Here is a 24853-nt window from a genome sequence, read left to right as displayed (position 1 = left end):
AATAGCGCAGTGTTTGCCGGAGTGTCAGGAGACCTTGAGGCTTTGCATGCAAGCACAATCCACACCATTGGATACCCGTGGTGGCAACACATTACCACGAGTGCCAGAACAGCGATAGGGAATTTCGCGATGGAGCCCTTTAATTCAGATAAAAATCATAATTTAACCTTGGAACACAACACAATATGTTAAATTCTGTATCATTATTTGTATTGTTCGTCATTCTCCAGGGCAGCTTGCAGCAATGTGATTGGAGGAGTCTCTCCAATTCATTTGTATAGTATAAAACGAGACCCCCCCCTCCTATGAAGTTGTTCACCGATATTACTTTTCACAACATTGTAAAGAGACACAAAAAGTTGTTCAAAGCAGGGCTGAGAAAGTTTACCTGGCAGCTCCCACCCCCCACCCTGCTCCCATCCTTCTTGATTCACACCAGAAGAAAGGCGAGCATTTGAATGGGCACAGAGGCATGCAAGACCTTGGCCGATATCAGGGAGCCCATTGAAATCACCTTACACTTGGACATATTTTTGTCTTAATTAGAAAAAAAAACGAACGAATAAATGTGCAAGTGAACGTTACCGTTCCATTGGACCGGATGCTCCACGGCGGAAGCAAGATACGAAAGTAAAAGTATTTCAAGATAAAATGACCTCATCCTGTCAGCAATAACCCACAACAACAAAAAAGATAACGCATGGATAATTCTCACAAAATGGTTTTGAGAGAGAGAGAGAAAATAGTTGCAAGAACTGCTACGGAATTACACTAAATTTAATTGCCCATCTGCACCACTTCACACATTTCCACCACGAACTCCAAAGATAGAAGTGTAAATTGCACATATGTTGCATTGTGTGCAAGTGATTCTGTTACTTGAATATGTGTCCCTATTCAGTAAGTGGCAGTGAGTGGAGGAGTCCAAAGCACCCCGAGAAACTTTACCAAAGGAACCCAAACCAACCTTGAAAAATTGTTTTGCCGACAGCTGGCTTTCCTGCCGAAACAGGAGAGCACTGCCAAAAGCCATAAAAGTGTCAAGTGACTGTGAAAAAAATAGTAATACCAAAAAAATTGTAATACCAAAAACCACCAAAGGCCGTCACACAACGGGAAATGGACAGGGCCAACTTTTTAGGTAATGGGGAGTGGCAACATTCATAAAAGTCACGCAGGGATGTCCTGCCATAATTGTTGATTTTCTTCTCTTTGAACATAGGCATATAATTAACTCACTTTGATTCAGTGAGAATTGCATGATCTTGTGGGCAAAATCAGCTGTGAAATTGAAATCATGGCCACTATATAGAGTTGGTAAAAAGGTCACCCATGCAAAATGAATGAAGTATGTGTTATATTTGGTAGAGATGCAGTTGTGGTAAAATGGTTAGTACACTCGACTTGTAATCCAGAAGTTGCTGGTTAAACCTCATGGCGCAGCAGTTGAAACAATGAGCAACTTTCCTGAAACCACCCTAACCTCTGTCAACCCCAGCAGTATACACTACAGTCAGTTGGATTGACAGATCGCATGTGGTGGGATAAAGTGTACATCCTCCCATATCTTTCACGATGTCTCGTCAGCTAATGAGAGATTGTGTACAAAATCCTCTACTCGGTGCTTTCTAGATAACCCTCTTGTGGAAGCTCTTCTGACAAACAGTGACCCAAGCATGCAATTGCAAAGCTGCACCTTTACATATCTTAAGTAACGTTTTCATTGAGGTAAAAATCCCGTGATGTTTATCAATGCCACACATTGGCCATTCCTAGAGTCAACTGCCATGAAATTTCTAATAGTCATAACCATTTGTGATTATCCACCTAATACCACCACGACCTCACATCACACAACCAACTCATGTGCGTTTGAAGTGTTAGATGGAACATGTCAAAGCCGATTGTGTGTAATATACCACCTCTATCTGTCAAAACACCAAAATAAATTACTCTTTGGTTCTTTCGGTAAAGTCACGTAGAAAGAAAATAATTTAAATAATAAAAGACGACGTTTCGATTGCACCACAAGCAATCGTCATCAGGTAGAAAACAAACTTAGTGAACTTCTAAATTTGAAAGAGAGACAAACACAGACACGGAGACACACAGACAGACACACAAGCATAGAGAGACAACACAGAGACACACAGAGAGAGACACACAACATAGACGCACAGAGACCCAGTGCCTCTGTGTCGAGGCCTTAAATAGAGAGGGGGGGGGCAGAGAGAAAGGTCTGTTGGAGCAGCCGCTGGAGCAGAGAAATTAGCATGTCAATGAGAGAGCTGTGTGGAAATCCACCCCGCGGCGGCAGGGGGAGAGAAAGACCCAGCAAACCTGGTACATTTTAGAGAGAGTTGTGTGGAAATCCACCCCGAAGCGGCCAGGGGAGAGAAAGAGCGAATGGACCTATGAGAGCCTGGTAAATTTTAGAGAGAGAAATAGGCAGTTTGAGAAAACAAACTGAGCATTTATTTCGAAATGTAATGCAATGCAACACAGAGAGTCGGCTAACGCACAGTTAACGCATAGCCTGGTTGATTACGTTCTCCAACGATTGCTAAATTAGAAGTTAAGTGTGAAATTTGACAAACAGAGACACACAGAGAGAGAGAGAGAGAAAACTAAAATAAATGTTGCTGGAATATTAACACGTGTAAATGTACATCTGAAAAAATATTAATTTACTTATTTTAATATATCAAAATATATTTTAACAGATGTGATGTATGCTTGGCAGAATGCAGATCTGCTGTGCTGGCGATACATTCTGAGATTCCCGCAATTTATGTGGCATTAACAGTTTAAAGTGTAGCACATTTCACTGCTCAATGGAGAAAAAGTCACCAGAGAAATGTGTATGAAGGCAAGCATTTTGCTCATGCATTGGAGTTTTTCACCACGAGTTACTTCAGATTATTAAAAAAAACCTCTGCAGTGTTTTCCTTTTTCATTTAAAGATTGATTAAAAATGTAGATTTCGCCATCTGCCGAGGGAACAATTCAAAGTCTACCAGTTTTGGAGGTTGAGCTGACTTAATATTACACGCATGACTTTGCCGAAGTCGATCAGGGTGCACTATGAGCCGTTACCATGCTCATCCCTCGGCTGTAGAGCCAGCGATGATGTCAAAAGGATGAACCTTGAAAGTGAAGACGCTGCTAAATTATAACCCCCTTCTTAGGTCAGCCCCACAAACTCGTGGATGTAAGACGTGTACCAAGCCCTCCCACAAGAATATGATCTTTGTTCACCATCCTCACTCCTCCTTTCTCTATCCCTCTTTATGTTTTCTACGACTACCCTTCTCCCGTCCATCCTGCCCGTCTCTTCCCAGCCCCCGAGTTCACAGCTGGGGATCGCTGAGATCACGCGCGTGTGTCGGTCAATTGGAGCGTTTGTATCCCTGTTCTGCACGTGTCTGTATTGTTTGTTAAATATGTTTGTTTATAAGTATACTGAGCCATTGAAGGTAAGAGGGTATTCGAGCCATTACGTTTGCAACTCTGTGGGTCAAAATGTGGATGTACACAGCCTGTGCTTTTCCCATTCGTAGCCACATTGCCTGCTAACGATCTTTACAAACTCATCCATACACCTGTGAAATTCAGCTACTGTATCTGCATGGACTGCTGCAGGTTAATTTATAATAATACAAAAACAGAGCTCTGTTTTTCACCTGAGGACGGCTGCTTGTGTTGTGGCCGAAACGTCGTGAGAATTTTATTGTTTTATTTTTATTATTTTATTATTTCTCTTCTACGTGACTTTACCGAAAGATCCAAGAATATAATTTCGATTTAAAGCTTTAAAGCTTTCGTGACTGCAGGGATTCATCTTCTTGGTTCTTTCGGTAAAGTCACGTAGAAGGGAAGTAACTTTACCGAAAGAACCAAGAAGATGAATCCAAGAATATAATTTATAATAGTTAGAGTCACGACTGTCTGCCCTTCCTGTTGTGATATTTTTAAACGCCTATGATGACGGTATATTGCATAAGCGTTTGTATGTAGACGTATATTTTTAGCTACTGTGTTCTTCAAATTTTCGGAAACTCGAGAAACGAAGACGCACCCCAACCTTGCGTCTGGTGGCAATAACATTATGTAAACGTGGTCACACATGCATACACCGGGCTACCGGATTTAAAGTGCCCCCAAATTTTGTTTTAAAGTACAGGGGGAAAAGTGCATCTTATCCCAGAATACGATATTAGATAAAGTTTTTTTTTTCTAAAATGGTCAGTTGGGAAACACGTGTTGAGTTTGTCATTTATTTTCAGCAACCAAAACCAATATTATTAATGTTATCAAACATGTCTTTGCATGAATATGTCATGCATCTGTAAGGCAGCAGAGGCATGTATCAAGTAAACGATAATTGTGTGCATTAAGTAAAACACATATTTTCATGCATGCATAAACACACACACTAGATAAATATCATATAACCACACACATAACACAGACTACAGTTGTTGTTGTAACTGTATATAATGCGGTTTTTGCAACTGCTGCCAATCATAACGAAATTGTGCCAAATTAAAGGAACTGTCTATTGATTAGAGGAAAGTAATTGGCATATGGGGCGATTATATGCAATTTGGATCCCGTGTGCTTTGGGCCATTGCGAAAGCCGACGACCCACAAGAGAGTCCCCCGCGGACGTTCCTGCTGTAATCCCTCGCTCCCTACACAGGCCAGTAAAGATTTGCAGATGACTCGCTCTCTGGCTGAAGGAAAAAAAGAGCTCCACAGAACGGAAATACCGCCACTCTAATCAAGTCCAAGTGCGTGCCAGCCACGCAGCATTAGCGCACGCGTCGAAATAACACCCTGGTTCTGTGCAAAAATCTGGCATCGTATGCAGTGCCACTTTCACAGATTTACCATAAAATCAGTTCCATCTTTTGGAAGGCTGCTCAGTGTCCAGAATGCACATTAATTGAGAACAGCCTTCACAAAAAGGGGCATCTTTGTGTGTAACATTAGATGTCTGTGTTCAGACTCAAGTAAGTGCCAAATTCAAGTTGTGCAAAAATGTACAAACTAACCGCATTTGCACCTGGTATGTATTCGTAGCCTTAACGACGGCAGGCATATAATACTGAAGGATTGAACAGGTTTAATGCCATTAAAGTCAACAGAAATTATTTTACGTTACATTTTTTAATTTGACTTTATATGCAAGAGGAGTTCTACGATGTATTTAAATGCGTTTGATTAGACTTAAAAATTGTTATGGGTTTCATCGTTAAATTTTCATTGTGGTTTCTTGTTAAAAAGTTGAACATCACACACGCAATAATCCAAGTACTTATAAAAAATACTGTACACACTTCTTGGACACTAACATTTTAATACATACATCAAAAACACACCACGAGGATAAATGAGGGTTATTTTGTCGTGGAATTAATTTTGTCAGGCAATGTTACTTACATTCTTTGGAACTAAATATATTTTATACCAGCCGCTTTGTATGGCTTTCTCATTATTATTGAGTGAATTATTTATATAAAAATGGAACTGAACTCTCTTTTGCACATTATAATCAAGTGTTTAAAATTTCATCTATTGCGTACACGTTTGAAGGTTACCGATGCATTGGTAGAGAAAGAGGATTATCACATGGTTTGCAGAAGACAGCAAAGATGTAAAGGTGAACAGGAGACTGCATGCTGTCAGAGATGGTGGCTGATGTTGTCATAAACTAAGTTTCCAAAGAACTAGATTTGATTGTTTTGTTTCATCATTGCCCGGAATAATGATTTGTAAGCAGCCCTCAGCTCATGAAAACAATGTTCAGCGGTATAATGCTCTCCAAACAATCTCGGATTGCCAGGCAGCTAAAAAGACCTTGCCTTTTTTAGTGCCAGATTTTAGTCTTTCCATGACTGAAAAACCCATGACCGCACTGGCAGCTAAATCGAATAAACACCACTATCGCTACCACCACCACCAATAAACAAAAAAAATCAAAGGTGCAGCTCTGCAAGTGTTTGCTCACGCCACTACTGGCAGAAGACCCTTCCACCAAAGGGTGCGTGCACTCGTCTCGGGGGAGCCTGACCAGAGGTCGCAAACGGGGTTTGATTCCTTACCCGTACCCGGCCGCACCAGGGTCGCAAACGGGTACCCGTACCCGGCCGTACTCGCACCCTATGGGTATCGGGTACCCGATTGCGACCTCTGGGATGAAGCCATGTTGCAGGCGCGGGTGGGTTGATTCTAGGAACTTGAATTGTGAGAAGAGACAAGACGTTGGGAAATGAGTGACAAACGGTGACTCACCAGTGACTCACGGCCTACCCGTACCCGTACCCGGCCGCACCAGGGTCGCAAACGGGTACCGGGTACGGGTAGCCGGGTATCGGGTAGGGTATGGGTATCGGGTACCCGGTTGCGACCTCTGAGCCTGACCTACTATTCTATGCTGACCAGACGATGGCGCACCCACACTTTGCCCTACCACGCACTCTCTGCCATCTAACTCAATGGCGTACTATAGTGCTGGGTGGAGAGAAGCGGGGCATTTAATCGGCGTTCCCATAGTTTCAACTGCTATGCCGGGAGATCACGTGACACTTCTGTGTCTAGATTGCAAGTGCATTGTTGTTACAGCATGGTAGCTTGATACCAAATTTGAGCTCGTGAATAGTCTCACAACTTCAAAGGGTCGCGTGTACGTACAAAACTAGCAGCTTTCTTTCAGCCTTTCAACAATACGCCAGTGACAATGAAGTGATAACAATGTTCATACGAACATAAAAAAAAATCTGATGATAATGTTTATTGCGTTAAACAAACTGTCATTATATATATGCAGCACATTTTATGGAAATGTCATGAAGATGTATTTGATTTTGTTACGTACAATTAATAAGTATAATGATTTTTAGATGGAATGATAATAAGCAGTGCACTGAACTTTCAACTCAGAGGTTGGTGGTTTGACCTCCCAGTGCGGCAGGTGAATCGACGGAAAAGTTTATTCTTGCATAAAAATAAACTTCTTACGTAAGAATACAATTCCCCTGTACATTAATCAGTCTCCCCTCCTTAACCTCCTTCCGTTTCTCTCTTAAAGTCTCAGCTGTTCCCTCTTGCCCATTCTCTTGCTCTTGTCTCCCTTCACCGCTCCACTTCTTCCCATGCCTCCCCTACATTGTTGTGATCTCTAAGTAGCGCCTATCGCTGTCACTCATTCCTCAAACCTTGTACACCCCTGCGCCAATGACGTAATTAAATTCTGTCATCGTCGTGTAAGTTACGGCAAGTGCCTAGAGTGGAGGCGCTCTATAAATATAAATTAGATTAGAAAAAGTGTGGGTAATTGCAACTCTTCCATGGAAGAGTAGGCCAAAATACCCCCTATGGAGGTTCAATAGATCTCCCTCTAGTGGAGGCACCTGCACCAGCAATGGTGCAGGTGAGTACAGAAAATTCAGAGCTGCACTTTTAGCTTTACTTCGTGCGTAATTTTATTGAAAGCAAGATGGCACTAAGAGCATTTTGACATTATTTAATGAATTAATTATGAGCAATAGCAATTACTGAAAGGTCATACAACTTGAAGAGTTTTCTGCGAAGAAAATACATACTCCTGAAAATTGATATGGAAGGTGTGAAGCAAATTGAATGCAATTCCTTTGCAAAAAACTTCAAACGTAAGATGTGATCGCAAAATGCTCTCGACTTAATATAATAATAAATTTCTCAAAGTGTCTGCATCAACATCAAAGTAATGTTCTTTGCAGATGTTTATGATTAAAGGCAATCACATAACAGGTTTTATATTACCACTTAAATAATTAGACAGCTAAGAGAAGAGAAAATAAACTCCTACATCCTATTCTATTTGAGAGCAAGCTCTAATTATTACACACAATTACAAAAGCAGTTTTATAATTATCTTGGGCTCATTAAGAAAAAACCCTTGCAATTTAATTTAAAAATTGCATTGTCATTTATGTCAATGGGGAACAAAAAAAAAACTCCGCTGGCAAGTAAGCATTCACAATTTGCTTTAAAAAAAATACCTGTCATAAACAATGATGACAATTTATCACCATTATCACCATCGGCCATGATCAATCCACTGCTGCACGAAGGCCTGCCCCATGCGGCAAGCATCCCAAATGGTGGTCTCACAACGCCGCGATCCATCTCACTCGTGCGCATGTCACTAGTCTCGTCATTCCATCTTCACGCTGGGGTCGCACCAACCACCCTCCCCTGCCCGCGAGCACATTCTCGATTTGACTGACATTCTGTTGTCAGTCTCTCATCCATCAGTCATCATCCCCCTTCGAGTTACGCATCCCTACCAAGGCCCACTTACTCCTCCGTACTAGTCAATACCATGTCTCTAATTTGTGTACACTCCCTGGCACCGTGTGCTACTTTACGCTATTGGACAGCATTTCAAACGCATTCTAACCCACTTATTGCTATCGTGCAGCATTTTCAAAGGATTTGCCTCTGCATGCTTCGTTGCAAATTTTTCAGAAATGTTACCCCCCCCCTACATTTTCTTTGTCAGTGTTCATGTGTCTGATCCAGTTCTCATCAGGGGTAATATTTACCGATTCAAAACTGTCTTTTTGGGGCACACTAGGATGTTGCTTTCGATTGTCAAATGTAGTTTTCCAAAAGCACTCCATCCTTGCTCTTGTTAACCTTCTGTTTTAAATCAGTTTGATCCTGATAGTGATCCCAATTTGCCTTCAATACAATAGGTATGTATCCTGCGGCGTTTTTCACCTTGTACAGCCAACGTGTTGTATGGGACTTTTGTTTTGCTCGTATGTATCTTAAGTCCAACTTCTCAGCCTACTTCGGGAACTTCTTCAATCATCTCCCGTGATTCATTAGCATTGGTTGCTATGACGTCTATGTCATCAGCAAATGCGAAATGTTGAATCCGTTCTCCCATGCATTGTTATGATCTTATATGTTCATAGATCGTTCATGAAGGTCAGTTAAAACAAAACAAAGATAGATTTGAAGACTAAACCAACCATGCTTGACTTAAAAAAAGTAGTTTTCTATGATTGACCATGGAATACTATCCATCACATCTGGAGAGACTTGAAAATACGATTATGCTTGGTTGTTATAGATTATAAAAATGAATTTGGGTAAATGGGAACTGATGCAGTCATCCAAGCACTCACAAATAAATCCATTAAAAAGCTATACAAATGAGTACTACCATATTAAGTTCATCCCATTTAAAATTGTGTACATATTGGCTGTTTATAGTGAAGATAAATTGCTATAAACTTAAAAAACAGACTGAATTATATGGATTATTACAATAACGTTAATCCCATATTCTTATGTTTTTTCGGTAAAGTCACGTAGGTAAAAAATTAAAATTTATAAAAGTAAAATAAAAAAAACGTTACTACTGTGGTTACTTATTCCTATTCTAGTATTGGACGTATTTATCAGTCAACTTCCAATGCATGCATTCACTAGGAAATATAGTATAGTTTCCACAGAATATTAGTATATAGCCAACATTGATAACATCCTTTTTGTCATAGACCAGCCACGGGTGTGGCCCCATTTACCGATTGAAACAGGTCTTAGTTTGTATTATGTTCGCAATTTACATCCAGCTTTAAGGGCCACTTCAGTCAGCCTGGTGCAATAATTCCCTTCATTTGGGATGTGCTTGACCCATAAATCCACCTCATTTCCTGAATGCAATGACCCCAGCGAATTCACGCGGGCTTGTAATAAATTTCTGCTCGTTCTGCGCCAAGACCACTTCTTTGCCGCTTTTTAGCCCTCCAAGCCAGGTACAATCGAAATCATGCATCACCGGCCGGCTCAAATTCCCCGAACGCCTCTCCTGCGAGTGGACAGAGAGCATGAAAAGCTCAGCACTACACAAACTGCCTCTCAGATTCCGCCGACAGGAATCATCATCTCTCCCTATCTACCCCGGGGGACTTAAAAATAGCACTTCCACACAAGTGTGAGCTCCTCGCGCTCATGTGCATTTTGGCAAATGGATTCTTTACATCTGAGTTTCAGTGAAATCAAATAATCTTTTTGGTGCACTTCTGTGAGTGTGCAGACCATTGTATTATGTTATCGCCTACAAGCCCGTACCATTAAGTTAAACGTAATTGTGTAACCTTTAGATGTTCTTAACCTTCCGACGTTTGAAAAAGCCAGAATGATTTAAAAGGCGTTTGACATCTACATTTTTGACAAAGTTGTTTTTTTACTGGGGTCGAATAGCTCAGTTATGGCAAATGAAAAAATATATATATATACGTCTCTTCTAACATAAGTGACAAAGATATCATTTTTAATCTCTCTTGACTGGATTGTCAGCTCCTGTTAGTGGATTGCACGGAACACAGAGGAATACATTGAACTGTGCACAAAGGAATGGATGACCGAAAGAACAGGGCTTCATCTCTGCAAGCGATAAGTCTGGCCCAGCCATGTGCCAGGGTATGGTATGAATTTCCCTTCTGCACCGACTCAGGGGAGGTCCACACCACAAGCACCAAGTGCCATCGTAGTGAAAGGCTGGCGATGAAATCAACGCAACTAAAGTTGTAAGTCCAATGGGACAACTTGGATGTTACCTCCGCTTTGTTCTTTCGACCAAACCCATTGCGCAATAGCAACAAACCGCACCGCGTCACTGCATCGCGCGCTTCTGCGGCCGTCTGGAACGCTCTTCTTTCCAATGTTAGGAAGCCACTGGAGCTATGCAAATTCAAATCTAGATTGAAAACTTATTTAGAACTGCTTTTGTGTTTAGTTTCTCCTTCCCCCGCACCTCCAATTGGCACGGTTGGCTACGTATGATGCGAAAGAAGTTCAAAATACATACAACAAACATGCATGTGTTATAAAAAGTAACAAAAAATGGCACAATTCATAGCAAACACCCATCTTTAAGAGTCTTGGAAACTATCTAGTTTGTTTCGCTGGTTTCCGAACAGGTGATGTTTACCGTGTTCCCGAAATAAACTTTTAAATGAACTGGGCAAGGATGATTGTGTGTGTTCGCCATAGTAAAAGAAGACGCTGTGCCAGAAAGCACGGCGTGACTTTAATAGCTGTTCAGAATCCACTCAGCGACCCACACCCTGTCATTACGCCACATCTGAAGGCTTCATTTGATGTAAATTACACCTTACATGTTGTTTACTGTGTAATGTTCTGATTAAGAAATGTCAGAATCATAAATTACAAGGCTGGAAAAAAAAATGCTGACTGCATTTTTCTAACCCATTTTAGTCGAACATCCATCACGATGCACAGCCTTGCAAGCGGTAAAACCCGCCACGTGGTAAAAGAAAGACGTCTGTACGATGACAAACATTTAAGTGATGTCTGATATTTCTTTGTAGGCTTAAAAAAATGTATAGAATGCATTCTTTCGTCTTCAGTGTCTCACACGCTACCTTTACAAAGTGTCACTTACATGTACTAGCCAGCCTGATGAATGATTTACAAAAAAGGTTAACCTTGGTGTTTTACCATCATTAGACCTAATCAAACAACATGTTGCATTTGGAATTGTTGCAATCAAAGTAATTTTGTCGCGACAATTAAAATAATTAGTCACTTTGGCAATCAAAATATTAAGACATTGAAAGGTCATGTGAAAGTAGTTTCTTGTTAAAAGTGATTTTTTTTCATAATGAGAGAAAAAAAATGTCACCCATACATTCTCCCATGTCAAAAAAACACAAGAAGGCAAATTATAATGACCGGTTATTAAAAGGCATTGTAGAAAATGTAACTTAAAACATCAAATAAAGTAACTGCTAGTCAAGGAAAATATGTTGCTGTGAAAAACGAACAATTCTGATGAGGACATTTCAAACAGATTTCCAACTCAAAAGAGCACTCAAGAACGGGGCTCACGTCCTGTTTTGCAGCCGTGGCACTGGCAGAAATTCCACGTTATTATGGCCCGGGGTGAGTTTATCTAGAGGACAACCACTTTTATGAATTCCCCCACAAAGTGGTCTTCATTTTATCAACCCCATGCGGATGATGGGATGAGTCAACTCCCAACCAGCAGTTGAACTTGCAGCCTCTCACTCTGCTGCCGAGCCACCAGGCTGGTTACTATAAAATAAAACACTCAAATTCTACACGAAAACTGCTTTCATGCAAACAAACTTTGAATTAACTATTATTTACGTAACATATGTAAAATTCACTCCATGCTGATTATTTTCAGGTCCAAAATCAGAAAGAAAATGTGTTATATTAGTAGGAGAGGGGCAATCATATTATACGTGTATTGTTACATTAAAGTATGCGTTTATTTAGAAATGAACCACGACAAACAAATAAGAGCACCATATTCAAAGTCTGCAAACAATTAAGTGAGCAAATAGCCAGTGACTAATATACTCATCTGGCGTAATGACTAACATGACTGACTGAGATGCAGATCTTTTGTTTAAAAATCGATTGCAATTATCCTCAATGACAAGTCCACTGATGTATGAATGCAAAGACAAAGATCCCCCGAATAGCATTAAACAGACTGTTGGGGCAAGCGCTGTTCGCGAACACAAATGAAGGTCGGCACGGCAAACGAGAGGGTGGGTTGCCATCACCACGCCGGCCGCCATTGTCTCCTTAGTGGCAATGTTTACACACCGCATCAGGTACTCATTTGAGTCTGAGTCGACATAGGGGAGGCTCAGAACAGGTTCAGATAGTCGTCACTGGTGTTGGTCGTGAGCGGGAATTGAACTCGAACGGCTACAGTACCGTGTCTGTGTGCAACGTATGCACACAGACACGCACACACAGGCTCATACAGGAACATGCGCGCGTGTGTATGGGGAGTGGTGGCGCAGCAGTTAGCGCGCTACACTATGAACCCAATGGCCGGAATTCGATTCTGGTTGGTGACCAATACCAGTGACTAATATCTAAAGTGGTCCTGGGCCTCCCCGAGGTTGACTCATCCTTAAACGCGCACCTGATACGGTGTGTAAAGGTGGCCACTGGGGAGACAAAAGTGGCTGGGAGTGATGCCAGCCTTTTGGAGGTGCTCGCTCAGAGCACTTGACCCAACAGTCTCTTCGGGACTATTCGGAGGGATTCTTTTCTTACATTTTTGTGCACACACACACACACCACAATAAAGTCACATGTATCAGATGAACATGGCTCGCACAATGCCATTTATTTATACTAGAAATCCTCACCCACATTGCAGTTTAATCTCAAAATATTGTCGTTAACCCTCCACCAAAGATATTATTTATACGTGGACAATGTACTGCTCAAATTCTGACCAATAGAGCTCCTCCTCAGTTGTGGCTTAAGAAGTGTCAAGATTGAATTTAGCACCAAAATGCAAGGATTTGCTCAAATTGCTTTGAGCTTCATCAGGTTGTAAACTCGGAAATTTGTAACAAAAAAGCAGCGATGAGCAGGACTTTTCATGTATGCGCTTTTGTGTACAACATGGGCATTAGAAGAATACTGCAACGCTAATTTCATTGAAGGTTTACACGAGCATTATTTGTGCACGCTGTTTTTTCCAAACACATGCTGGTATATATTTCTCCAAAACACATGCAGTAACCGCCACTAATTGACACCAATGAATATAATCAAAACACAATAAACATGTGAAGCAATAAAATTATATCCGACTCACGAAATGTGGTTCCTTTTAATGTGTGTTGTTGTTGTTGTTGTTTTCAGTCGTCAAGACTTACAAAAATTGCACTTGAAGTTGTGCTGTGGTTGGGGGGTACGCCAGCCGCAATTAACGCAGCCCTTGAATCAAGGCTCTAATTCCATTCTGCTACGTGGTGCACGATAACACCGTGGGTCGCTTGGCAAATGCTGCATCTTGATGAGCCTTCGCGGCATGCCCAAGTGATACGACACAACGCCCTAATGGAGCGAAATGAAAACATGGCATTCTTCGATCCGGACCCTAATGGAAACAAAGAAAACTCATTTTTACTTACACTTTTCAAAGCTGCGCCCATTAAGTATCCCGGTCTGAGCTCAAGGCTTGCTAAAATAGCAAACCCTTTGCGATGCCCCCACACCTCGTAAACCCCTAAACAGGCTCCGAGTACATCCTCCCCAGCCTGCAACGGCAATTTCCTGCATTTGTACAAATCCGTAACTAATTCTCTCAGGATTTTATTCTATTCATTGATGTGAAAGAATGTTGGCCTTTTTATTATTTCCACGTATACTTTTTCGTATTCTATATATACGTACAATAAAGTGTACAACAGTGTAAAATGCCACGGCTTATGTATGGCCGTTGAAAATACAAATAATGTTATTGCATGCATGCTATGCATAAACACAGGCGGACAAAAATACAAATATCCACGCTTTAGCTTCTTAGACTGCAAGGGAAAATGTTGTTGGTTAAGCAATTATTAAGACTGGCAAAAGCACATGATGGATGACCAGCCACACAACTTGGTGACTGTTGAATCTCCAATGTTCATGTTCACATATGGCACGAGGTGCCATTATTTGCTGAATCAACCAAGTAGGAGCCCAGGTCTGGCTCTGAAAACCAATTTCCACTTTTGTTGCCTATAGCTAACCTCGTTGATGCTTGGAAGCTACGCAGATGCGAGCCTGGTTAACACTTGGCATGGAGACCACCAGGGATTGCTGGGCCTTGTCGTCCTGGGGCTGCAAGGTGGCCAAGGGAAGGCAGTGCTCGTTGGTTTGTGTCTGGGTTCTCTGATGTCCTCCCCCATGCCGAACACTCAGTGAATGACATTGGCCAAACATGCCAATGCAGGACCCACCTGAAAAAAAGCCTTGAGAATCAAGCAAGGGGTTTCAACTATGAGATCTCTTTTACCAGTGGCAAAATATAGTAGTAGGTTTTTACCCTTTTAAACTGGTACAAAACTGACACCTTTATTCAAGGCATCATGTTTGCAATAACCACAACACAAGTAGTTAAAAAAGCAAACAAAAAGAAGCAACTCTGATAATGATAATATTATGGTGTCATCTGGTCCAACACCAATGGGGACTAGGCTCTAAAGAAAGCCGTCTCGGGTGTGGACCAATCAACTTCAAGGACAGTGCATATTATTATCATTATCAGAGTTGCTTCTTTTTGTTTGCTTTTTTGACTACTTGTGTTGTGGTTATTGCAAACATGATGCCTTGAATAAAGGTGTCAGTTTTGTACCAGTTTAAAAGGGTAAAAACCTACTACTAAGGGGTTTCAAGTTAAATAATTGGCATTATTGTTATTATTGCATTAGTGATGTTATTATTATTGCTGTGTATGGCTACGCATATTTTACTTTATTTAAGCTGCACAAGTTGTATTTGAAATTTTCCAATTGTATAGTATTTCACAGTCGAGTAGAGTATTTATAAAATGTTATAAAATGGCTCGTGAGTCTGTGCACACTTGGACGGGTACACAACATGTCATTCAAGCCGACTGCATCTGTGCAAATATGATATCATAAGCAGTCGCAAAAATTACATTCTGCCAAAATGGCACGTGGCCTAAATGGGAGTGCACGGAATGGCATGCAGCATTAAACCTGCATCCAGTTTTTCAAGCAGATCAGATTTTTTTTCCTTCTGAATACTTATCCTTGGATTTCCTTCAATAAATATGGTGCTTTCATCATGAAGGTTTTACTGGTAGGAACCTCCTGGTTACACCAGCCCACAGGGGATTATTGTGTCCGTCCGTCCGTCGTGCATCCAAAAATGTGAGGGGTGGGGCTGGGTGGAGAGGGGAGGGTGGGGAGGGGCTGGGTGGGGAGGGTGGGGAGGGGCTGGGTGGGGAGGGGCTGGGTGGGGGGTGGGAGGGGTGGGGCTGGGTGGGGAGGGGCTGGTCACCCCGTGGTGCCCTTATCAAACTCAACGTTTAACCTACTCACGCCGGCTTGTGCCCGCCCTCACAGTCGGCCATATTTGCGGAATACACCACGCCGCCGTTGACCCTGGCCATTGACCGAGCAAACCAACGTTCCTACCAGCTCCCTCCGCAGGAATGTGTTTGGGTTAGATCGCGTTATTTATAAATGTGCCGTAACCCTCCATCACCTGACACGGCCAAACAGTAAAAAAATGTGTCACGTTTACAAAGGACAAATAGTTCACTACTTTAGCCCACCGGTGTGTTGAAGAGTGAATCAACATCGTTTAAAACTTGAGTAGTACGACGTTTCGCTGGTAATTATATCCAGCTTCATCGGGCAATTTGCCAGAATGGTGAGGCTCCCGGTCTTAAATAGAGTCTTAAATGGTGCTTCTTGGATCCCTTTTCCTCCAATTGTATTCGTTTATTGTTTTGAGTGTACGTATGGATTACTTATATTATTTACACAATTATTCCAGAATGATTTTATATGATTTATTCAGTTCGCTAAAGTTGTAATTGTGGTTATGGAAATAAATAAATGTGTAAAAATGGTATGTTTTGGATCCCACACACACTTTTTCCAACAAGGCTTGCAAGCCGATTTAGAACAGTTTCAAACACCAGTCCTCGGACTGCAACAAAATCAAACTTTTCAATTTTTTTTTTATCAATCTTCATTGTCACAAATGTATTAAACATTCTGCAATTTTGCAAGCTATGGTATTTTTCCATTATCCTTTTTGTCGAGCCTGTATTTTCTTGCTACTTTTAATCTTATTAATAGTACATTGTCTGAAACCTTTTTTTTTTGATGAGCACATTTAAAGTCTACAAAGGTTTTGCACGTCGATATTTTGCGGCCAAAATGCATTACATGAATCGCTGAGCATCATACATAGGCTGCAGCAATCTATATCTTCAGGACGATTCATACAACGTCTGTAATGTGCAGATAAGGTCATCACGCCAGTGCATGTAATGCACTGCAAGCATTCAATAATGCCTTGATAAACAATCCATTCTGAGCAAAATCTAATATTTTCAGGAAATACAAGGTTTCGTTTTATCCCAACAATTGCCAGGCATTCATGCAGTTTTTTTAAAATCCTGGCCTCCATAAGCTGTTACATATGAAGGCTCCGAAGATGCTGATACCACATGCATGCTGCATTATAGGTCGATGAACAATGTTAACATCATTTAGCTACCTGCCAATGCGGTTTAATTCATTGCGGGTGGTACACGCTCCTCTAAATTTACAAAGCAATCCTGCAAGGTGGCATATTTTTGCACAATAAAATTCCCGTCAAGTTTTGCAAATTACTTTTTTTTAATGAAAACATTCACTCCAGTTACATTGACCAAAAAAAGCAGTATTCCTTCTACACCCATCTGCAAGATATGTAAAGCAAAATGGTGTTGCATTGTGGCCTCTTTTGGTATGTATAATGTATTAATCTTACATACATATAAAGCCATTTGTCCATGGATTAACCAACAGAACAAAGCCGATAATTACCTGAAAAGAATATTTAATCCCATAAATGCCAGAAGCATTAAACAGCAGGAGAGTGGATGATATCCAGCAGAGGGCTCCCAACTCTGAATCACTGTAACCTAATAATGAGTCCCACCTTCCAGCAGCCAACCATCTAACTACACAGTCGTACATTCGACTCTGATTAAGTTGGGATGGATCTTAAACTATCAAGTTAAGAGTGGAACAATATGAGATTAAACAGCTATTCAAGCAATACATGCACATTCTCTGTATTTTTGTGTGCACTGCTTGTGAGATGGCATTTAACCGCTTGGATTTTGAAAAAATAAACGTGTTCGTCGCAATCGCCTGTTAAACTTAACTACCATTGTACATTATACGTGCATCATTCAAAGCAAAGGGCAAATTTTAACGTGCATGATGACAAGTTCCAGTGAATAGCAAAGTTTGTGCGCGCTTCTTGTGAGATAAAATCGAACCCTGCGCATCGATAGAATAAACTTGCGCATAGCAAATACATGTTGAACTTAAATGCCACCGTACATTATGTGTGCGTCATTAGCGGCATGCAAAGCAAAGGACAAAACAGACACGTGCATGGTCACACATGCCAGTAAACTGCAGAGCCTAGTGCCCAGTCACACCTACCATGTGGAACGGAGCAATTGTGGTTAGGTATGTAGATATGGTTCATGGAGTGGATGGAGGTAAAGGCCTTGAACCATTGCAGTCTCCACACTGTAGAGCAGCCTACTTTGCTGACATCTCTGTGAAAACACTTTGGTTTTGTGCCGTTGTCGTCGCACTCGAAATATTTTGGCCACGTCAATGTGCACGCGTGCAAGGCACAAAGGTTCAGAGAATGGCAGCGCCCAAAGAAAGAAAGGCACATCGCTCGCCCCTTCCACTCCCATATTCCTCAGCCTTCTCTCTCTCTCTCTTTCTCTGCCTGTACATCACTCAATGAATGGCACTTTCTGTGGAAAGAAAAAAAAAGAAACAGGTAGGGATACAAGAGGGAACTGCTTAATTTGGGAAGAAAACATTTGTCCTAGCCCTATGACTACCCCTAATTGTGTAATCAGGGCATAGCACAGGGGACGTTATATAATGGAGGTTCTTATGTTTGCTGAAGCCTCCACATAAACATTCAATCTGACACTAATTCCTGCCCCAAGTGTCTCTCTGTATGTTTACCATCCTCACAGACTCGAAGGACTGAGCTGGGATTTTAATATATGCATATATTTTTTATATAAATTCTCTGTGACACTGGAAAAAAATAGAAGGGGGTGAAGGCAGTTTGCACTGGAATATACAACTTCCACGGTGAATAATAACATAAGTTTATTTCCATAAGATGCCAGTGAGATCAAATTACACAAATTATTGGTACAAATATTAACTGTAACGTTTATAACAAGGTAAATGAATGGGACTAGAACTTAGAGAACATTACAGTGATTGAAAATGGGAGTATAAAAGCAGAACAACGGATGTTGATGATGAGTAAATCACAAATGGTAGCCACTACTGGGCAAGATGGAAACATAATTCATGGTGGACAGAATCATAAAATATAGAGTAATTTTATGCAGATGTCTATAGATGAACAGGAGCAGATTCAAATGTCACACGTGAAGAAGTAACCAGAGTGAATAAAAGGACAGCTTTCAGATTATATGGATTAACTGCCAATCAAAAAAGTGGGGCCCACGTTTGAAATAAAATTAGTGCACCTATTTACTAAACATTTAAAGTGAAATTCAATACCTTAATCATGCGTTGATACCTTCATCATTCTTCAGTTCACAACAGGAGACAATATTTGAAGAATTACAAACCCATTTGCCTCCTATCACACGTATATAAATTATTACAGAAGATGATAGTGAACGGAACAATGGACGATTTGGAGGCCAACCAAACACGCGAGAAAGCTGGGTGTAGAAAAGGTTTTTTTTACCATTGACTGCATACATTCTATCAGATTATAGTAAATACAGATGAATATCAAACGATAATACACATTTTTTACGGCTTGTTGTAGACTACGAAAAGGCATTTTATTCAGTGGAAACTGATGCAGTCATGCAAGCGCTTATATATTGGGGCCTTAATAAAAAAATATTTTTTACTATATATGTCAAAATTCATATATACAGATGGTACAGCTATACTGATATTATGTGCAGGGCCACCCAGAGGTTACTGGAGACTCGGAGCAAAATTCCACGTGAGGCCCCCTTATTCATTAGCAATGAAAAACAGGCCCGTTGTAGGGCCATCTTTTGTGCGGGGCCTGGCGGGAATTGCTCCCCTTTGTCTCCGTGATGGCATGAAGCAATTGCTGCCTACCTCGCCAGTGAGCGAACAGTGGCACTCGACAGGCTGAGTGTCTTGGAGAACAGCAGACCTAGACACAAGCCGCATGGGTAGTGGGATCTTCTCAACAGTGGGGGGGGGCGGCATCTACGTGCTCAAGCCAACTATCAATAGGAGGATAGGGCCTGTCCTGTGTCATTTCCCACGCATGTCCGCACACAGGAGCCAATGCCAGCTCGGTGGCAATCACCGAGTCGCAGTGTGTCATGCACATCGCTTTCACATTGGATACTTGGGATATTCTAGATTTGAAGCTTTCGTGACTGCAAGGATTCATATTCTTAGGTTTTTTTTCGGTAAAGTCACGTAGGTAAAACATTACAATTAATAAAAGTAAAATAAAAATCACGTAAAATTTTTTTCCATTGTTTTACTTGATACAGCTGTCGTGGCTGTGACGTTTCCACCTGAAGACGGAAGCTTGTGTTGCCTCCGAAACGTCGTGATTTGTATTTTTATTTTACTTCTATTAATTTTAATGTTTTACCTACGTGACTTTATCGAAAAAAAACCTAAGAATACTTGGGATATTGTACCGAACCGTGGTGTATGACAATCCAGAGGACGCCGGTTCAATCTCGTGGCCCGACAGTTGAAACCTTGAGCGAATTTCTTAAATTCCCTCGCGTCTATTCACCCAGCAGTATGATTGTAAACATTCAATTCGTTGGCTACCACATTCTGATAAGCTCCCCCCCCTCCTCCCCCTTAACTTGTATTGTATTTAAGAACTTGCATCTTGGAATCCCTGCCTCACTTGATACCGCACATCTAGCTGTGACGGTCCCACTTGATGACGGAGACTTGTCGTGATTTTTTTTCATTTTTTTTCTATTATTACTTTTAGTAATTTTTATTTCATTTTTTTACCTACGTGACTTTACCGAAAAAACTAAGAGTATGTAAAAATTACACTGTAGTTACTCCATCCGTCGGTCATGTGTGGTGGGGTAAAGTGTGGGTATTTCCCACCTCTTCCAAGTGTGACAGAGGATGCCAAACTGCTCTCGAAAGGGGAGGGGGCCCTCTCGAGCTCCCCCTCAGTGGAGGCCGTTCTGCCAAAACGGGCTTGAGCAATAACTTGCAAGGCTGCACCTCTACCTGAGCACACAATGTCTTGCTCTGCTCAACATCACGTGGCCTTTGACGTCCACTTCACGGTAAAAAAAAAGATGGAATAAATTACCGTCCATTCACTCCACTCCACCGGTTGTAATCAGTGTTTAATTTCTCACTGATTATTTTCTGGGTGGCTGGTGAACTGGAGTAGACACGTCACGAGGTGGGCACAGCCACAGAAACAGGTATAATGGATGTGGTGTGCTGTGCACGGACCTGGCTGAAACGAAGCCCTGGCTGTAGTGATTATGTTTTCATAATCGCGAGTTGTTTTGTTACGATATAATAAAAAAAACTGTATCAGTTAACGCAGTTGAAGATACTGTAAGTTAGTGATTGTATTTTGTGATGTGATATTGTCAACAACTGTCTGTACCTTAGATCTACGTATCTATTGTTATACCCAGTCACTGACAGCAAATACATGTCCAGTGGAAAAAAAAAGGATCGTGTTCCATGTTGCTTTGTTTTTCAATTGACCAGATTACCACAGTCACGAGCCTGAATGCAATTAGCAGATGCAGGAATAACATTTCTATCATCACATACTATCAAAATATATATTCCTCTCGTTAAACATACTTATTTAATTGTTGAGATGGAAGCTTGTGATTTCATCAATACTATCATTAGCCACGAGAGATATCCACTGCCGGTTGAGAGGCTGCCGACACCATCCGTCAGTCATGCAATATCTCAAGAACCACAGCTCATCTCGTTGCTGCACGGGAGCTGATCGCTCCTCCTCCGTGGAGGAAATCTTTCGGGCCACTTTCTCTCCATCTCCCTTATGGCCCATAATCCCTTCTTTTGCAATGTGTCCTGCCAAAACCCTCTTACTTTTAATTAGAAGATACAACAACATGTATTTCGATGCACTATGAACACAAACTGCATCTCGATTTAAAGCTTTCGTGACTGCGTATTTCCATTATTTACCCTCTTTAGAATGGTCTGCAATTTAATTTAATGTTACCATCTTGAAGGTGAAATCTCTTACTTCTGACATTTTGTGTTCTTTTTATAGCCCTTTTATTATTTGATGTAATTCTATTTTTATGCTGTAACTTTATTCTGCGATGTGAATAGAACAGATTTTTCGCTGGATGTTTCTGTCAGCATCTATTCATGGTTTGCCACCCCTATACAATCTTGGCCAAGCCCATCTTGAAAAATAGATTTTTTTTTTATTACAGTATCAGAATTGCTCTCACGTGGCAATATAAAGCTTTGATTGAAGTTTTGACAACTGCTTTCGGAATTTGATCACCAGCGGAAAAGTATTGTTAAAACATAAAAGGATTTCGTGTTGAAACTTTTTTTTTATGCTACACATAACGTTTGTCGAATAGATTTTACTTGTTAACTTCACGTAATTTCCTCCCCAAGTGGAGAAACTTAACACAATAAACTCAGATATCTTCAAAGCAGTTCACAAGTGTGAATGTGCAGTTAAATTCATCAGAAAAATCCTGCATATGCATGGGTTTTTTAATTTTCTCTAATATTTGTTTGTCTTCGCTCATGTTACGTTGCGATTCGCAAATTAAGATGACACCACACAGCTCCTGACACGAGGGGTGGTGAGCACATGCATGGCATGTGACGTCATTTGCCTTGGCTGAAGAGGCTTTAGCATTATCCATGTTTTGTTATTGGCAAGTGTTAAGTTACCAATTTGACAAATGTTTTGTATTGAGTCAGTCTAAGACAGCAACACAACTTTAAAGTCAAATGTAATTTATATTCAATCACCTTTATGAGAGTCATCGTGACCTCATGTTAAATACAGTTAGACACATGAAACGGAGCTAATTTGTCAACACTTAACCTTATTTGGAAGGCGTTGAAATGCCACAGCTATGTTTTTAATTTCTGAAAATGCGTGTAGCTTGGGGCCCCCTAATTACCACTCCCAGCTTGATGAGGTTTGCCATAGCCACAGTAACAGGAGAAGCCTTAATTCTTGAAGGAAATTAGAACGACTAACCCACTACGGTTACTTTTATAACCATGGTACAGCTATGACAGAAGCTGAATGTGGTATTATATTGAAATAAACATCTCCAACATCACGTGAATCCCATTTGACGTGGATAGTGATCGTGTGTACATATATATTGGAATCGCAAAGTGAATATATCATGTCTGATTTTATTGCATCTTATAGCAAAACCAAAATGTAACCACAAAGTCGTTGTATGACACATTGTACCAGAAGGTAAAAATCTAGAGTTGCATTTCTTAAACACATTCCTGCGGAGGGAGCTGGTAAGAACGTTGGGTTGCTCGGTCAATGTCCAGCGTCAACGGCGGCATGGTGTATTCCGCAAATATGCCCGACTGTGAGGGCGGGCACAAGCCGACGTGAGTAGGTTAAACGTTGAGTTTTATAAGGGCACCACGGGGTGACCAGCCCCTCCCCACCCAGCCCCACCCCTCCCACCCAGCCCCACCCTCCTCACCCAGCCTCTTCCCACCATCCCCACCCAGCCCCTCCCCACCCTCCCCTCTCCACCCAGCCCCACCCCTCACATTTTTGGATGCACGACGGACGGACGGACACAATAATCCCCTGTGGGCTGGTGTAACCAGGAGGTTCCTACCAGTAATAGAGTATTTATATTACTGAGTGTTGCTGGGTGACTGGACCGCTGTAAATGAGATAATTTCTGTGGAAGCACCCTGTCAGGTTAAATCCATCCACAAATGTCGACCATTGCCTCATGCACCAGCCATCCAAAGTCAACTTCCTGCGGCTTTAATCTTCAGGTTTCCATAATAGCACATGCACCTTCCAAAGAATACACAGTACACACATGCACATTTCCCCGTTTAACCATCAGAGCAGCAGTTATGCCTGTTGTGATATCCTGCCAACTTTCATCAGTATTGCATTATACTTGGCTCATGCAAGGTTATATAGAAGAATGACGGGAAGAGTTCTTTCAGTTACATTTCGATTTAAAGCTTTCGTGAATGCAGGGATTCATCTTCTTGGTTCTTTCGGAAAAGTCACGTAAAATGGAAATAATAAAATAATAATGATCACTAAGACACGAACGCACGCAAATATATCCTGCAACACCGGAAGCTGAGCACCTTTTTATTTACATTATAATATAGTAAGTGAAAATGACACGGTCTGTTTTCTTTATCCACACTTCAGAGATCACCAGTAAACTAACCTGACCGTAGAACTGAAATTGCATTCACAATTTTTAACACAGCAGACCTTTATATGTGCCATGGACCGGTATTGCCCACGAGTATTGACATGTATCCATCAGTGTTTTACTACCTTCCTTGCTAATGCCAAAATTACCCAATATTTATTTATCTAAACATGCCGAGGCTGCACCAGGCGAGTTTCATAAATGAACGGTGCATTCTGTGTTGCTGTGTGTGACCAACGTTTTCCATGCTAAGACAGAACCAGAATATTTGTTTATTTTAACAGGAAGAATCCAACGAGCTATGAAGATCACAATGTGAACACACGTGTGGAAATGTACACTTTTGTTTTGCCACACGCATACCACATTGCGTGCTCATTAATGCCGGGTCGCTACTGTATGAAGGTCGTCCTTAACAAAAGCCTTAATTGGAACACTGACCTCATTTCAAGTAAAGTCAAATATGTTCTGCTCTGGTACCCATTGATTATCATGGCCAGGTGGTAGCTATGGGCAAGCGAGTTAACACCCTGGCATGAATGTATAGAATTACTTCGTTGCTCCATTTTCCTTCCAAAGCCCCAATTGCTTTAATGCCAAAAAGACAAAAAAAATTGAAAAGCCACGAATACCAAGCGCCGTGCTTTCCAAGAAAAATTACAATGTTTAGCACCAACACGTTTTCTTTGAACGGATAAAAAGGCCACATTCATCAAAAACATGCTAGTCAATGAAATAAAAAAAATAAAAAAGCAATGCATTGCAGTACGT

Source organism: Lampetra fluviatilis, chromosome 11 (assembly GCF_964198595.1).
Source record: "Lampetra fluviatilis chromosome 11, kcLamFluv1.1, whole genome shotgun sequence".
Taxonomy (NCBI): Eukaryota; Metazoa; Chordata; class Hyperoartia; order Petromyzontiformes; family Petromyzontidae; genus Lampetra; species Lampetra fluviatilis.
The sequence above is the reverse complement of the archived record's forward strand: the minus strand, read 5'-3'. Positions refer to the sequence as shown.